The following is a 14,159-nucleotide window of genomic DNA, read 5'->3' as shown; positions in this document are numbered from 1 at the left end:
GAACTGTGTTGGTGGTATTTCCAACCACTTCCATGAGTGATCGTGACACAGGGTCGCTTGTTGGGTTATATACTACGGACAATAAAAGGTATAACAAGCTGCAGTGAGAACTGTGTTGGTGGTATTTCCAACCACTTCCATGAGTGACGTGACACAGGGTCGCTTGTTGGGTTATATACTACGGACAATAAAAGGTATAACAAGCTGCAGTGAGAATCTGTGTTGGTGGTATTTCCAACCACTTCCATGAGTATCTGACACAGGGGTCGCTTGTTGGGCTATATACTATCGGACATAAAAGTATAACAAGCTGCAGTGAGAACTGTGTTTGGTGGTATTTTCAACAACAAAAAAACAATAAAGAAAAAAAATAAAAAAAAAAAAAAAAAAAAAACAGCATACACAACCTCGTTAAAAACAGAAAACGTAAAAAAAAAACAAAAAAAAAAAAAAGACAGAAATCAAAATAAAAAAAAGCAAAAAAAACCTAAAAAAAGAAAAGGAACAAAAAAACAAAGCAAAAAAAAAGAGAAAAAGCAAAAAAACAACAATCAAATAACAAAAAAAAAGAATCAAAAACGAAACCCCAAAAAACAATAAAAAACCAAAATAATGACAAAACATAAACGAAAAGTGATATCTCTATAAAATAGAAAAATACAAAAACCAATATCAAAAAAAAAGAAACATCAAAAAAAAAACACAAAATAAGAAGCAACACAAAAAAAAAAAAAATACAAACTTCCAAAAAAAAAAAAAAGGAAAAAAATCAAACCGGACCCCGACCCAACCGAACACCACCAACAAGAGTAAACGTTACATCAGGTTCGCATGTAAGTAAAAAAACTACCGGACCAATCAAAGGAATAACAAGCAGACAGATGAGAACTTATGGAGGTATTTCCAACCATCTTCTATCCATGATATCGTGACACAGGGTCGCTTGTTGGTTATATACTACGGACACTAAAGGTAATAACAAGGCTGCAGTGAAACTGTGTAGGTGGTATTTCAACCACTACCTTGCGTATCGTAGACACAGGTCGCTATTTTGGTCCGTTTTAGTTATATACTACGGACAATAAAAGGGTATACCAAGCTGCAGTGAGAACTGTGTTGGTGTATTTCAACCACTTCCATGAAGTATCGTGACACCAGGGTCGCTTTGTTGGTTAATATACTACGGACAATAAAAAGGTAAAACAAGCTGCTGTGAGAACTGTGTTGGTGTTATTTCCAACCACTACCATGAGTATCGTGACACAGGGTCGTGCATTGTTGTTTATATACTATGACAATAAAAGGTATAACAAAGCTGCAGATGAGAACTGTGTTGTGGTGTATTTCCAACCACTATCCAAGAGTATCGGTGACACAGGGTCGCATTGTTGGTTATATACAACGGACACTAAAAGGTATAACAAGCTGCAGTTAAACTGTGTTGGTGGTATTTCCAACCACATTACCATGAGTATCGTGTGACACAGGGTCGCTTGTTGGGTTTTATATACTACGGGACAAATAAAAGGTATAACAAGGCTGCATGAGAACTGTGTTGGTGGTATTTCCACCACTTCCATGAGTATCTTGACACAGGGTCCAGCTTGATTGGGTTATATACTACGGACAATAAAAGGTAAACAAGCTGCAGTGAGAACTGTGTTGGTGGTATTTTCCAACCACTTCCTTGAGATATCGTGACACAGGGTTCGCTTGTTGGGTTTATATACTAAACAGGACAATAAAAGGTATAACCAAGCTGAGTGAAGAACTGTGTAGGTGGAATTTCCAACCACTTCCATGAGTGACGTGACACAGGTTCGCTTATGTTTGGATTATATACTACGGACAATAAAAGGTATAACAACTGCAGTGAAACTGTGTTGGTGGTATTTCCAACCACTTCCATAGTGACGTGACACAGGTCCGCTTGTTGGGTTATATACTACGGACAATAAAAGGTATAACAAGCTGCAGTGCGAACAGTGTTTGGTGGTATTTTCCAACCACTTCCATGAGTGACGTGACACAGGGTCGCTTGATGGTTATATAGACGGACAATAAAAAGGTATAACAAGCTGGCCGTGAGAACTGTGTTGTGGTATTTTCCAACACAACTTCATGATCTCCGTGACACAGGGTCGCTTGTGGGCAATAATACTACGGACAATACAAAGGTATAACAACTGCAGTGAGAACTGTGTTGGTGGTATTCCCAACCACATTCCCATGATAACGTGACACAAGGGTCGATTTGTAGGTTTATATACAACTGACAATACAAGGTAAAAACAAGCTGCAGTGAAAACTGAGTTGGTGTATTTCCAACCACCCTTCCATGTAGTATCGATGACAACAGGTCGCTTGTTGGGTATATACTACGGACAATAAAAGTATAACAAGCTGCAGTGAGAACTGTGTTGGTGTAATTTCCAACACATCCATGAGTATCGTGACACAGGGTCGCTTGTTGGTTATATAACTACGACAAAAAAATTGGTATAACAACTGCAGTGAGAAACTGTGTTGGTGGTATTTCCAACCACTTTCCATGATATCCCGTGAACACACGGGTCGTCTTGTTGGGTTAATATACTACGGACAATAACTCACACGGCTATAACAAGGCTGCGATGAAAACTGTGTTGGTGGATTTCCAAACCACTTCCATGATGACGTGACACAGGGTCGCTTGTTGGAGATATATACTACGGACAATAAAAGGTAAAACAAGCTGCAGTGAGAACTGTTGTTCGGTGTTATATCCAACCACTTCCATGAGTGACGAGACACAGGGTCGCTTGTTGGTTATACTACTACGGACAATAAAAGGTAAAACAAGCTGTCAGTTGAGAACCTGTGTTGGTGGTATTTCCAACCACTTCCATGAGTATCGTGACAACAGGGTCGCTTGTTGGGTTAATACTACGGACAATAAAAGGTAACAACAAGCTGCAGTGAGAATTGTGTTGGTGGAGGTATTTCCCACCACTTCCATGAGTATCGTGACACAGGGTCGCTTGTTGGTTATATACAACGGACAATAAAAGGTATCACAAGCTGCATGTGAAACTGTGTTGGTGGTATTTCCAACCACTTCCAGAGTGACGTGACACAGGGTCGCTTGTTGGGTTATATAACTACGACAATAAAAGTAATAAGCAAGCTAGCAGAGAGAACTGTGTTGGTGGTATTTTTCCAACCACATCCATGAGTATCGAGACACAGGGTCCTTGTTAGGGTATATACTCTAACGGACAATAAAAGGTATAACAAGCTGCCAGTGAGAACTGTGTTGGGTGGTATTTATCAAACCACTTCCATGAAGTATCGTGACACAGGGTCGCTTGTTGGGTTATATACTACGGACAATAAAAAGGTATAACAAGCTGCAGTGAGAACTGTGTTGGTGGTATTTCCAACCACTTCCAGTGAGTATCGTGACACAGGGCGCTTGTTGGGTTATATAAACTACGGACAAAATAAATAGGTATAACAAGCTGCAGTGAGAACTGTGTTGGTGGTATTTCCAACCACTTCCATGAGTATCGTGACACAGGGTCGCTTGTTGGGTTATAAACTACGGAACATAAAAGGTATAACAAGCTGGCAGTGAGAACTGTGTTGGTGGTATTTCCAACCACTTTCCATGAGTACGTGTGACACAGGTCGCTTGATGGGTATATACTACGGACAATAAAAGGTATAACAAGCTGCAGTGAGAACTGTGTTGGTGGTATTTCCAACCACTTCCATGAGTATCGTGACACAGGGTCGCTTGTTGGGTTATATACTACGGACAATAAAAGGTATAACAAGCTGCAGTGAGAACTGTGTTGGTGGTATTTCCAACCACTTCCATGAGTGACGTGACACAGGGTCGCTTGTTGGGTTATATACTACGGACAATAAAAGGTATAACAAGCTGCAGTGAGAACTGTGTTGGTGGTATTTCCAACCACTTCCATGAGTGACGTGACACAGGGTCGCTTGTATATTTGATCTGGAAGTGTCGAGACAGTGATGCCTCGGCAATGAAGCAATTAAACTTTTACAATGCCGCGAGGGAGTGAGAGAGTAAAGTGAGAGTAACAGCGAGCGAGTATGGGAGTTTAAACTTTTGGTTAAAATTAGCTCTTTAAGTACTTCAAATAAAAACTATGTAAAGTATTATTTTAGTGGTGCGAAAGCGTGTACAACGTTCTGGTCTGTCACAATTAACTCGGTTTATAAACCATACCCCATCATTGATCGCTCATTATTTAATTTAATTTATTACTCAATATAAAAAACTACACTTATGTATATAATATATTACTATCACCTGAATGGAAATAATATGAATGAACCTTAAATTTATCAAGTGGAGTTGAGACCATTCAGTCCTGAAACTAAAAGGTGTTGGAAACACAATAGCACCCTAATAACTAACTAGCCTACATTAGAGTAACTACCAACAGCATAGTTATTGTATAGAGTTACGTAATACACTTGGACACAGGGTGAGCCTGTAATATTAGATCATATCATCTTCAACCTTTCAAGTTGATTGAATTCCATCATGCAATAAATAACCTACTTTTTACCTGTAGTACAAAGTTGAGTATTGATTAAACATTTACAAACGCCAAAGTAATAATACCAATTACAGAGTATAGTTTAAAAGAAGAGCTTTGCAGATATAATGGTTTTTACATTCAATACTGAAAATGTTCAATAGGTGTGTTTTTATTGTCTATGCTATAGTAATTATTTTAGGGGCTATTTTGAAGCGGTATATTTATTTCTAAGACAATTCTATTGGTGGTACCATATAAAAGCTCATCATTGTAACAACATCTTCCAAATATTTACACATATTAGGTAATCAGCCTATTGTAAATATCCTACCCAGCAGAGATCACTTCTAGCTGGTTTATAACTTCCAGTTGAACCTACCACTGGGCACAGCAAAAACCGATGTGTTACTTAAATCTGGGCAACCTTATGGATGTCCAGGAGCGGCACATTATTAACCGCAAATTTCGAGATTCTGGATTGCAATGGCAGTTCGATATTTCTACTCTACTGCGGGAGATGACTATTTGAGTTGGTGGGGTTCGTTCCCTAAGTATCAGAGGTTCTTGCTAACCTCAACAAGGGTGTGCCCCCCCTGCCTGCTTTGACTGGAGAGGTTGGTTCAGAGCTGGCCTTCCCTTCTTCCGGGAGACATGACTTTCAGATTAGTGCCCTAATTCTTCCTCATGGATCTCAATAGGAGGCGTTCCTTACCAACTAACATTACCCATCCTGAATATCCTGTCACTCCGGAGGCAGCGCTAAGGTTCTTACAGGACTAAGTGAAATTTATCTTGTCCTACGGGAACAAAAATTGTAAATATCCTGATGATACCGGTTACTGAAAGTTTCTGCATAACTTTACGGGCATTAGCCCTAAAGTCCAAAACCAAACCCCACTCAAAAACTTGGTACGAAGTATGTATTATATGTACCAAGTTCGTTGGTCAGCTTGGTACAGCATTTACAGTAGGTTCAACACGGAGGCCGTCAGATCTCCAAAAAAATACCAAATTAAAAAAGGATTAATTGTTAGATGAAATAAAATTGTGAACAAGAAAATAAAATACTAACCTCTACACAATTACTTTCAACTTTACGTGGTATAAACTTAGTGTATTCAAGTATGCGGTATCTGACACGTCAGCGTTAGTTTCCAAGGCAACAACAGTTCTGAAGGAACAGCTCTAACACTAGTTTGCGATACGAGATCAAACTTCGTGATCCTCCAGTCCGACCTCAAGGGATGTTGGCTTTAAGCAGAATTCTGTTTTGTTTTGTTTATGCTCGTCCAAAATACACACTCGCGTTAATTCCATAAGTGGGCAGTGTATTTTGTTTTGAATCTAATGTGTATGTGTATTTCGTTCTGTACAATAGCATTTTTTTTGACGTGACAACGTCTTAAATTAGGTTGCGGCTCGGAGTCACTCATGAAAAAGTGTAACGCCCGGTAACGTTACGATGCCCGTCCAGTGCGTCCGCAGCACGGGATCCGCACGGGATAAAGCAGATAACTGTGGGTCCGCCGCACGGGATAAAGCAGATAACTATGTTTATTCGTGAAAATGTGGAGTGCTTAGATTCGTCATTTACAACAACTACAACAATAAAGGTAAATAATTGTACACTGATATTTCATTATCGTAAACTATGATTGATTGATTAATTGTTAGATTGACACAAAAGTTGAGAAACTGAGTTTATAGGTTATGTCATACTATTGACAAATGTTGATAGTGTTAAGTAAATTATTAGTTTAAATCACTCTGCAATCAATCGTAATTCAGTCGATTGAGAAGAAACAGCGCGCATTGCTAGTCAAACATTTAAAATAACAAATTATAACCTCTAACCTGTCATAACAGTGCGACCAAACAAACGAACTAAACCGACCAATCACCACGCGCGGAGTTAGAATTTAACTGTGTTTAGCAAGAATTTCAAATTCCAATTTTAGTAAATGTTTTATTCAACTTTACCATTTACAATAAAAAATTTTAATTAATTTCAAATTATGTACAATGTTTTAGTAAACAAAATATATTTCTATAGTTAAAATTTGTGCAATTCTTATTTTCATTCAATTCCTTGTTCCTATTGTGCAATTTAATAATATTCATATCAATAAATATTCTACCGAGAAAAAAGACGTTGTCACGTAAAATCTTTGCCCGTAATACCGACTTTACAGGCAACCATAATTTTTTTTTATTCTCCGCTGATAATTAAATAGTTCTTTATACTTCCTGAACAAAAGCTTGCTACTTGATAGCCCTCAAGCGTCCATCATGAATAATTTTTACGACTCAGACTTTCACTAAACGTCGTCATTAAAAACATTCTTGTCTTTAAACTCATTTTTCCGACGCTAATACCGATCAAATCGCTTTATAGCATATACCGATCGAAATCCCATGAGATTTTCATTATGTTTAGTGGTCTTTCGATTTCTCATATTCTGTACCAAACATTAGTCTACATCATTTTCATCAGCTGTTGTTTCCAGCGAAGTGTGTTTGCATTGATACGAACTTGTGAATTTCGCAGTTTCCAGTCTATTTTTCCTTGTTTTACTTTCTATTCGTTCTTATGTGGTTACTAATTGTTGGAAATTATATTATTGCATGTAAATATTGTTCATGTTTTTCATAAAAGATAATCACTATGTTTACTTTCCTCTATATGCGTAATTATAATGAATTGATAAATCAACTTACAGCAACGTATATTCCTGTATTGATGGTAAAATTTGGTTCAAATAGGCTATTCTAAATGTTATATTACTACTATATTTAGTATAATATAAAAAGCAAGAACATTTTTATATCTATGTGTTACATAACTACCGCAAGTAGGGAAAAATTTCAAGTGTGCACTTCTTCATGAATATATTTTTTTATATTAATATTAAAAGTTTAACATTATACATTTCTGTCTTCAAAAAATATTCCCTACAATTTGGCTGTTCTGAATTTTTAATATACGTTAATATATTAAAGACATGTTCACACTTTATTGCAAATGTTGTTTTTATTTTTATTTTTTGTTGGTAGTTTTTTTTTTCTAACAGCACAGTTCTGCAAAAAAAGTGGTATATAACACTTTACATTTAAGTTAATATTTAGATTTATTATACATTTTGTAGGACAGTCTACAAAATCTCACAAAACGGGTATTAACAAAATATTATGGACGCTCGGAGGGATAATAATAGTGTGAATGGCATATGAACTTTTCATCTTCATCCCAACAGTCCATTGGCTGAAAGTGAAAAAAAAAATGCCTGTATTTATAGGATCTGTTTGTCAGTAATAAAAAAACCGATAAAATACGAACACATGCTATAGGTATCATAGAAGTAGCACTTTTTTATCTTAGTTAATTTAAGTAGCACTTTTCTTAAAATCTTCAACGTTTGTACATTAACAATTGGCAACGTTCTATAACCCGAATTTCGCTTTTTTTAATTGGTTTATACGTAACTGACTTATTTAGAAAGAGTTTTCGCTTGGGCGTCATATCGAATAACTGCTAACACAGGCTATGATTATTCAAACAGTTTGTTCCGAATAATTTGGAGCGCCTTTTATAAGATCATGCTCATTTCAAAAAAGATCTTCGAGCTAAATGCAGATGGATCTATTCAAGCTCGTTTCACACTTATAAGATATTATCTATGGATACGCCAGACTAATGTTATCCCTGCAACGTCTTTAACAATTATCAAATTTAAAATCAAATAACAACATTTTTAATGAAAATCATTGCAAAATTCTACTATAGTAAAAAAACTTTTAAAAGTTTATTAAAATCTATGAAAAATCTGTTAAAAACAACTTAAATATTTGTTACAGTAAATGAAAAATCTGTTAGAATAAATGAAAAAGTATGTTGCCAAATCTGCTACAAATCAAAGAAAGGATTTTATTAAACGAAGTTAATTGTGCCACATTTTTTATATTTAATTGTTTTTTGTCCAGTGACCACTCAGCGTAAGTTATCTAAAAAATACTTCCAGATCCACTAACCCGGAAGTCGTGCGAAATACCCAAATTCTGCCTTGGGAAGAACCATCATTTAAAAAATTTGAAATAACGATGTAGTGATCATTAAGGTATACATTTACCCAAGTTCTGATATTTTAAATTTCAATATTTTAGGTTCATAGTCAGTACAAACTATCAAATACAGTGGTATTTATTGAATAAAAAAACGTCTAATGTGTGAGACTTTTACTACATTTTTCAAAATTTATTTTACTTTAACATTTAAAGCTAAACTGGCAATAATTATGTATCTAAATTAATTTAATGCCCTATTCGGGTATATTTTTACATATTGATCCACTTTTTTGCAAAGACCATAAAACATTTCACTGGGACAAACTCAATTTGACGCATATCGCAGAAATGTTTTAAATGCCGTCTCGGTCTCGCATGGGTCGATGCGGCACTACAAACAAACTCACTCAGTTTTTATTACATTTGTGTTTATTGAGGTTGAAATTTGAATATTCCTATTGTTTCAACTTATAGCATTACAATATTGATTGAAACATCTTTATCTAATAAATAAACTAATAAAATAATTAAACATAAATAGACTACTAAATATACTTCAGTTTACACTTCACTTTTCGAATTTGTGTATAAAACATGTATAAAGAGTGGTTTTAATTTATATACGCAATTTACTACAAATTTTAAAACATTTTCTTAATAGTACATATTCAGCTGATCCTGTCAAGTACAGTGGTAATGACTGAATAAAAATAGCTAAAATAATGTTGCCATATTGTACGTAATTTATGTTTGAAATAAATATATGGAATTAAATTTCACATTTCGATTTTTAATTATACGTAATTAAAAGTTATAGTTATTTAGTTAATTAAGTTAAAGTAATACGTTACTGCAAAAATTATAAACGTTAAAAACACGAACCTGTATTTTTAATGTGTATATATAAAATAATAACATTTATATGAACGTGCAAATATAAATATCTACATATCAAATATAAGTATACATATTTTTAAGTTGATAAGTTTATGAAATATAAATATGTATAAATATGCTTATTTATTAGTACATAAATAACAACAATATTTTAAAATTTTTCTGGAATTATAAAATATCATTATATACTAAATAAACTACAAATTCAAATATAATTGCTTTGATTATATTGTTGTTTCTTTCATCTCCGCCCTTTTACACAGGAGAAGTAACATATACAGGGTGTAATAAAACTCTCTACACAAATTTTAAGATATTATTCCATGGACAAGAGATGCTAAAACTAAATACATCTCTTTCTAATGGTCTATCTCTTTTAGTTTACTCTCTGTATATTTTCTTTTTTTAGTTTTTATTTGTTATTTCAAAAATCAGTAAAATATAAAACTCAAATTTGGTACATTATTTTCCTTGCAGTTTAAAATCAAGAGAAATTTTATGTTTATTCTGTCATAAATATAGCTTTTATGTAATGGTATGTAAATTTAAGAAAGAACTTTTCCCAGCACTCTAACCTATAGTCTTACTGGGAATTTTCCATACGAATAAGCTTTATCATTTGATTGTATATACTAATTATGTATTATGTGAAATAAAGTGGTTTTGTTTGATTTGATTTGAATTAAAACTGTATTATCATATAACTACATAAAATGTTAGGTATCACAAATGTTATTATTCTTTTACAAATGTTATAACATTATTATTTTTTACGCTATTAAGCTTTAAAAACTTTAACCATCCGATATCTTGAAACCTGATATGAATACAATGTAATTTTTCTTTAGATTTGAAGCTGTAAGAAAAATAATAGTACCAAATTTGAGTTTTACGTCTTTGCAGGTTTCTGAAAAATAAAATGAAAAAAACTATAAAAAACACATATAGATTGACAGACCTAAACGAAAAAACATAAACCATTGGTTGTATTTAGTATTTAGCTCCTCTTTGTCCATGTAACGGATATCCTTAAAATTGTGTAGAGAGTTGTGTTATACCCTGCACATACTGGTAAGAAATAAAAATGTTCTGTTTCTAAGTTACAAGATCTGGTTTTTGTGAACCGTATAAAAATTACGATTATTCATTACTTCCCTCTGCAGCACTGTCTCTTAAAGTGCAGAGCAAAGGAATTTTAGACTTTCCTCTGACCGACCAACCGTCAGTCACAGGGATAAAAAGTAAGTTAAAAATAAGTCATTTATGTCATAGACAATTCGTTCTGTAATTATGCTTCACGTTATTATTCAGCTGACCAGCAAAAATTTTCGAAACAGAAGCGGACCTTGTGACCGCGCAAGTATACCCTATTTGTATTATCCAAGCGAAGTATAACTAAGCAAATTTTTACATACACACAACAGAAAACCTGACAACTCTTATGACCTTCATTTCACCTCAAATTTTATGTCTGCATCAATGCAGCAATCTTTTTCCTGGCGAGAGCATTTATTTATTAAAATGATTTATTTTACACGCTCGTAAATTTTCCTGACATTCTCGCGAAAAGTATTTTTAGCGAAACAGTTTACATAATATTCGTAGCCATTCTTTCAATTAAAGTCCATGAAGTTGTAGTTTTGGAAATTTCTGTACTGAATGGAATGTCAAGATTAGAAAATTAAGTCAAATTAAATTTTCATCCAAGAACGTTTGGATACTGTAAATTGAAGTATCCAACAAGTCTAAAATGTTTCTAAACAATGATTGCAACAGTAATTAAACCGATGTCACTTAAAAATGTTGCAACTACTTAAAACTTACTTTACTTTTTTGGATGTTGATTTCAAAAGGTTGCAGATACATATATATATATATATATATATATATATATATATATATATATATATATATATATATATCTTTACAAGATTTTGAATTATTTTTTCAAAAAATCAATGGATGTGCAAAATTTAAAATCTAGAGTGCAGCAGTTAACTAAAATTGAGTACATTTAAATTTCGCTGTGAATATTTACTATCGTATTTATTTATTATTGTTGTTATTGATTTAGAGTATTCATTATACAAAGAATTACATTTTAATTTCATTCTTTGGACTATATTTTATTAATTCATTACTATATCTATCCTTTTTTACTAAGATTTTTAACTGTTTAAATAGTAAACTTAAATCAAATGTTTACGATATAATATGATTATGTTTCCATTGACAGATCTTCTTTTATAATTATTATATACATTGCGATTACAGTTGGAAGTGAAATAAATAAAGAAATATTTTCCTTTTAATACTCTTTACTGAAAAAAATACTCCATAACTTCTAAATATACTTCAATGAACCCAAATCCATCCCTAAAAATACTGAACAAAAATTTATTTTTGAATGGAAATATTTTATGTTATGGTGGATATTTAATACTACTAAACTGTTTCTTGCGTGATGTTAAGTTATTGTCCATTTCATCTTTACTAACGTAACGTAAAAGTTAAAATATTTATGTTTCATATTACAAATCTTTATTTAAATCTAACATTATATAAACATCTAATGGTGTCTGTCTGTGAGTTTGCGTGCGTATGCTACTCAATTACATAAAAACTACTGGACCGATTGTACTGAAATTTTATATGGACTTTCTTAGGGTCTCTGGTAACATAAAGGCACATTCTTATTTTGAAAATATCCCTGCCTATGTCCACTGGTGTCTAAAGTTGTGAAAACTCCCATTTTGGTTTCTAAAGTTGAATGTCAGCAAAACAATATTATTAAAAAGTTGAAAAATGTAATCCAACTTTTCTGTGTAAACATTGTTTTATGGCAAGACAGCAACATGTTTAATTAATGTAACTACTATTTTCAATTTCTAGTCTTAAAAGCATAGAGTAACTTTGATAGTATCAACACTTCTTATTTCAACCTTTTCTGTAACCGCTGTTGAGCACGGAGTAAGAAGATATCAAGATAAAAAATTATTTTTTAATATAAAAAAAATACTTTTAACTGTACAATTTATCAATAATATTCAGTATACAATGCTTGACCAGTACTGTAATGCGATATCAAAGCAAACTTACCATCTAACTGTTTTACAATATTAAATATAAAGACTTATAAAAACCATTTCTTTCGACAGAAGTAGGCTTCTCAGATCAGTGTATTTATGTATATTTCTTGATCTGGGGAAACAAGACAAAATCAACTATGCTACAAAAAATAATAAATATACACTTTTGACACAATTTCTAAATCGTGGGCAACAAGTCAAACGAAACATTTGTGTCGGAAACATAATTCCTTCGATCCGGAAGTGCTCATATACGTGCAACGCCTACGAAAATTGCGGGCGAAGTTGCGTTTAACTGCTATTATATGTATAAAAATGCATTAATATACATTTTATAAATTATATAAAAGTGGCCATTTAAGTACGTATTCACGATTATTTTGTATGTGTTCCTGATTGCAACCAGCGCTATAGAGGTTATATTACTTCCACTTCAGCTATACAATGTTAATTTGTATTTTAATTTAATTTCTTTCACAAAATATTTAAATATCGTAGGTTTTTTCCGAGCTGATCAATAAAAGGGAATAGGGTTCCGTTGCAACATTTAATGAATAATCATTTCCGTCGACTTGGGATGGGGGTTTTATCCCAATTACCTGAGAGTTGGCAATCCCATGTCAGAAACACAGGCACGCACGCACGCACAGTGAATAGCGGGCGACGCGCGGGCAGACGCGGGCAAACTGACAATCTTGGAGACGTGTGTTGCGCACGCTCCCCCCCCCCCCCCCCACACCAACTCTAACCACCCACCAGACACCCACCACTGACACTGCGCTACACGGCACAATTAATTGCAACCAACTGTAGGATCCGTGGAGTTACGAGCCTGTTGCTTTTGCAAAAAGGGAGCTCGAGTTGACCTCCTTCCGAAGTTGACGATGACTGCAAAAACAGTTTTTTTCAATTCCATAGCATTTAATGAGTTTAAATCTTCAAAACAGGTTTATAGTGGGAATTAGAGATGGGCTCAATCAGTACGAACCTGTAACCGTTACTTCTGATACCGTTACTCAGCGATACTGAGTACAAATACTGGATACAGTACTTTAAATCAGTATTTCCGTACTTGTAACGCTTTAAATACTGGATACTTTAAATCAGTATCTCCGTACTTATAACGCTTTAAATATTGGATACTTTAAATCAGTATTTCCGTACTTGTAACGCTTTAAATATTGGATACTTTAAATCAGTATCTCCGTACTTATAACGCTTTAAATACTGGATACTTTAAATCAGTATCTCCGTACTTGTAACGCTTTAAATATTGGATACTTTAAATCAGTATCTCCGTACTTGTAACGCTTTAAATACTGGATACTTTAAATCAGTATTTCCGTACTTGTAACGCTTTAAATATTGGATACTTTAAATCAGTATCTCCGTACTTATAACGCTTTAAATACTGGATACTTTAAATCAGTATCTCCGTACTTATAACGCTTTAAATATTGGATACTTTAAATCAGTATTTCCGTACTTGTAACGCTTTAAATACTGGATACTTTAAATCAGTATCTCCGTACTTATAACGCTTTAAATATTG

General features: G+C 33.6%; 1 long non-coding RNA gene across 1 annotated transcript in view; it reads right to left on the bottom strand.

Annotated features, from left to right (window-relative positions):
- Window positions 1-13,288, bottom strand: part of LOC124367165 — an 81,365-nt gene extending 68,077 nt beyond the window's left edge. The window contains exon 1 of the long non-coding RNA XR_006922878.1: window positions 13,207-13,288. This is a non-coding gene — a long non-coding RNA (uncharacterized LOC124367165). The remainder of the gene's footprint in view (window positions 1-13,206) is intronic.
- Between the last annotated feature and the right edge of the window lie 871 nt (window positions 13,289-14,159).

Source organism: Homalodisca vitripennis, chromosome 8, assembly GCF_021130785.1.
Source record: "Homalodisca vitripennis isolate AUS2020 chromosome 8, UT_GWSS_2.1, whole genome shotgun sequence".
Lineage (NCBI taxonomy): Eukaryota > Metazoa > Arthropoda > Insecta > Hemiptera > Cicadellidae > Homalodisca > Homalodisca vitripennis.
Note: the sequence above shows the minus strand (reverse complement) of the source record. Positions and strands in the feature narration are given on the sequence as shown.